The sequence below is a fragment of the Parasteatoda tepidariorum genome, chromosome 9, assembly GCF_043381705.1.
Source record: "Parasteatoda tepidariorum isolate YZ-2023 chromosome 9, CAS_Ptep_4.0, whole genome shotgun sequence".
NCBI lineage: Eukaryota > Metazoa > Arthropoda > Arachnida > Araneae > Theridiidae > Parasteatoda > Parasteatoda tepidariorum.
In genome coordinates, this window is record NC_092212.1 from 79,762,561 (window position 1) to 79,767,429 (window position 4,869).

Sequence of the window (4,869 nt, forward strand, 5' to 3'; positions counted from 1 at the left end):
ATAACACTTGCATAATGAGGGTACTTACACACTCAAAATTAATACTATGCAAATTCTGTCTTTGAATTATTTTTAAATGTTCGAACTCCCTCTTTCAGAGGTTTTTCGAACTCGTGATCTTTGACTCTTACTCGAACCTTGTTCATTGAAATCCATAGTCTGACACGTACCACGTGATCATATGTGTGCGCAAATTTTATCATTTACATATCCATCTCACTAATATCGCTCCTGAAATTTGCATGACGCTACGTGCATTATTTCTTGGTGTTGCAATTTCACTTTTGTTGTTGTTGTTGTTGTTGTTAATTTACGTCGCACTAGAGCTGCACAATGGGCTATTGGCGACGGTCTGGGAAACATCCCGGAGGATGATCCGAAGACATGCCATCACAATTTTGATCCTCTGCGGAGGGGATGGCACCCCCGCTTAGGTAGCCCGACGACCTGCGCGCGTACAATTTCACTTTTGAGGAGTGTATATATGAAGCGCCCGGTGGCTGAGCGGTAGCGATTCGCGCTGTCGTGCCACATGTCCCTGGTTCGATCCTCTGGCCGGGCAAGGTTGACTCAGCCTTCATCCCTTCAGTGGGTCGATAAATGAGTACCAAGCATGCTTGGGAACTAAACACTGGGGGTTTCGCGTTCGGCTGGCCACCTAACCGGAACATCTGCTCCTGCACCCCAGAACCCAAAGGTCGAGAAAACTGAGATGTGCACAGTAGGCCTTGGCCCTCTATGGGCTGTCGAGCCGCTGAGTTTAGTTTTAGGTGCATGAAAGTTGACGAAGAAGCTTGTATGAAACTGTGCATTAAAAAACTCGCTTATTGTTACATTTCTCCCGCGTGAAAATAAAAAGGCACTATCTTCCAAATGATATCTCCAACTTTCATTTTTAATTTTCATTCTAATGCGTTATTTCTGTTTCGATTTTTCATTTGTTTCAGACAGCGATAAGATATGTGATTAGAATATAAACAATCAACATTAACTTTCCTTTTAATCTTCATGTAAATAAAAATGAACCATCTTTTAGAACTAGGGAAGGAAAAAAAAAGAGCGTGTTTTGAGAAGAATTAGATAAAGCACTTTCATTCTTTAACGCTAAGAGGAAACTTTTATGATGTCGAATTCATTCGCTACCTTTGGAATGAGCGATAAGAACGGATGATAAGCAGTAAAATCTGTAGTTTAATAAGTGGAAAAATCTATATCTGCCATCTGGCCAGCTTTTTTTATAAAATTATAATCCCAATAAGTTTTCAGCGCGCGTGGTTAGACCACATGCACTAAGACAAGTAAAAATTTGATCTTGTGCTTAAAAAAAAAAGAAAAGAAGAAATAATTAATTAAGAAAAAAAGCATCATTAATAATTAATTAGGAAATAAATCGTTAAAATGAAATGCCAGCCATGATAAACAATTAACAATATTTAATTAAGAAGAAAGATTAAATCTAAATTGGTGCAGCTATTATAATAGCTGCACACTCGCTCCTCAGTTACTTTGCTAATTGTTACAAGGACGCCGGCAGCGGCGTGCAAAAGGGTGCACTTGAACCCCCCTTGCTTTTTTTTTAAACAATTAAAGAGATACAGAAAAATAATTTTGTTATAAAATATTTTTATTAAAAATATTTTTATTCAAAAACAAATAATTAAGTAACAAAATAAAATAATTAAAAACTAAACTCAGTGGCGCGACAGCCCATAGAGGGCCAAGGCCTACTGTGCCCATCTCAGTTTTCTTGACCTTTGGGCTCTGGGGTGCAGGAGCAGATGTTCCGGTCAGGTGGTCAGCCGAACACGAAACCCCCAGTGTTTAGTTCCCAAGCATGCTTGGTACTCATTTATCGACCCACTGAAGGGATGAAAGGCTGAGAAATATAATAAAATAATAAAAATAAGACAATTAAGTAAACAAATAATTGATACATAACAATTAAAAAATTGTTTAATCAAACAAGAATTGTAATCGTCTTATGTTTGCTGTCCAAATCTGTTTATAACTTTTTCAATGAATTCTGAGTCATCTTTGATTCTTTTCTTATGCACATTGAGCATACACAAACTTGGCAGATATCTAAGCTATATTTTTAAATTTCATTTAATAAAATATAAATAATACTATATTTTCTATTAGTTATTTAGTTTAACAAGGGTGTATAACGCAAACTGACTTCTCACAACTGTAAAACTTCATCGACACAATAAATACCAATGTTAAGCTTGCACAAACACGTTAGTATACGATACTACTGTTTGTAGTTATTTGCGTTTCAATGCCAGCGCCATCAATACAGTTTCTCGTGGCAAAATTTGCAAGAACAAGAAATTCGTACTTTTTTGAAGTTATACTTCTTATGCGATTTCCAACAAGGTTGCGATAAACGTTTAACGCTACATTTTTATTGGCCGGGAAATCACGAGGTAGGATCCAGTTTTCCCTCATTCATTTCCATATTGTTTTGGTTATCACTAGCATAAAAATAATAAAAGTATTGTTTTTCTATAAATATTTTTTTAGTTTGATTTGATACACTTACAATTTATTAGGGTAGTATTTTTTTTTCTTCAAATTTAGTGGATAACAATTGTAAAAAATGAGTGAAAACAATCCCATGGACAATGCGACGGATTTAAGGTTAGGTCAAGATACGTCTCTTGTGAATATCAATAGATTGTTAGGTTTTCTCTTCTGAAATTACGTTATGACGCATTCACATACATTATTAATGCAAATACATTTTCCAGGGTGAGACGATGAGGCAACCACAAGCACTTCCACTGGTTCAAGAGGTCCACGAGGGAAAAATGCACAATATTACCGTTATTACAGAGCACGGAAGCGAGCGGAGCAGGAAAAAGAGTCGTTGAATAGAACTAGTGATCCTTCTACGACTGCTGATTCTTCTACAATTAAAGTCGCAAGTTGCGAAGTTTAACTTCTTCCGCCCGGAGGGACTCCACGCACTATTTTTTTATTTTTATTTTACTACAATTATACTTTTTGTAATAGGCGTCTCAATGTTACTCGATTACCCCATACATCTCAAATTACGCATCACATCTCAAATTTTTTAAAGTTTTTTGAAAAAGCATTGTCACTTAGGTAAAAGGGTCATATGGGTCCCTAATGACGCTTTAGCTGACGTCACACTTTCGCGATAGGATCAAATAGACAGGGTTAGTCCTACGTCATCAACGACGTCACTAGCTCTCCACGTTCCAAACTTTGTTTGGAAGGAATCGGGGTGAAATACGTCATCACTGTCCCTGTCTATTGCATTGTCCGCTAAAATGTCATGACAAGGTGGATTTTAGCTCAGGATACAAGACTTTGCGGAAAAAAACCTTATAGTTACCTAGATTTAAGATTATTTTCACCTTGAGACTAGCTTTATTAAAGGAATTTTTACCGCTTGAAAACCTTAAGTCAACCTCGATCTAAGGTTTTCATACAGAAGGTTGTTTTCCACCGTTTTGAATAAGGATAATGTGCGTAGAATAGAGCAAACTGTCACAGATCTTGTTTTAAGGTTAGAAGGTATACACGTAAACCGCATAACAAACCTTTTCTGATTTACATTAAAAGGTTTTGCTGAGTTAAAATAAACCTTATTTTGCAATCTGGGTCCTGGGCTCGTGACCACATATTGATTGGACTCTAGAAGAATGGAAAACTTGGTCAGGTGACTCATGATTTCAGCTGGTTATAACAAATAGCTGGATTCGAATGTGGTGCAGACCCCACGAAGGCATGGGCCTAAGTTGTCAACAAGGCGCTGTGCTATTTGGTGGTGGCTCCATAATGGTACAGGGTGCTTTTTCAAGGCATGGTCTAGGTCCTATGGTCCGATCGTACTGATAATCGGCTGGGGATGGTTACGTTTTATCTTATTTAATAACAGTAGTTGAACAGCCGACAGAATAATGTACCAATGTTCAACCCCGTAGTCTTGTAATTTTGAACCCAATCTAGAAGACAAGGAAACTCCTGAATTAATTATTATGAGAAATTTGCTTTCGTGGAAAACTGTTTGATGAAACTAATCCTCATTCTGCGTTACACAGAGAGAAAAACCGCGAAAATCTACCACAGTTAGTCTGACGGCAAGGGGACTTCCTTCTTCCAGATGTGAACACGTACCTGGAAATAATCCCTTAACAATATAGTCCATGTCTGACCACCAGTATGGCTGGCCGCATCCCATGGCACGCGGAATACGTACTCGGAGTCAGTAGGTATTTATTTAAAATCAGGTAAGTAGTAAGTTATGCAATAGATCTGTGAAGAACGGATGAATGACATTGCTAAATATGTTACTAATCTTACAAATATTTACAGTCGTGATAAGATTTTAAGTATAAAATTGTTTTTTTTTGTGAAGATGAGTCACTTTAAGTAATATACAGTTTTCATTTCATTCAAGAAGTTTATGAGAAGTTGCAAATAGTAATATTGTTACAGATAATATGCCATTTAGATAAGAAATATAAAAACTACTTTTAAAATTTATCATAAACGCAAAATCATATTGTATTGCAACACATTTTCAGGACTACACTAGTTTAAGGTCCCGCAGTGGACTGATCGTTAAGACACGGTTCCCAGCAAATCACCGAAGTCAAGCATGGTGACCACTTGGATCAGTCTGCGTAGGGACCGAGGGTGTGCGGTATTGGTCCTCGTTAAACTGTGCTACCGTAAAGTGCTCGACTTCGCGCGAAGGTCGTCGGGCTACCGAAGCGGGGGTTCCATCACTTCCGCAGAGGATCAAAATTGTGATGGCATGTCTTCGGATCATCCTCCGGGATGTTTCCCAGACCGTCGCCAATAGCCCATTGTGCAGCTCTAGTGCGACGTAAA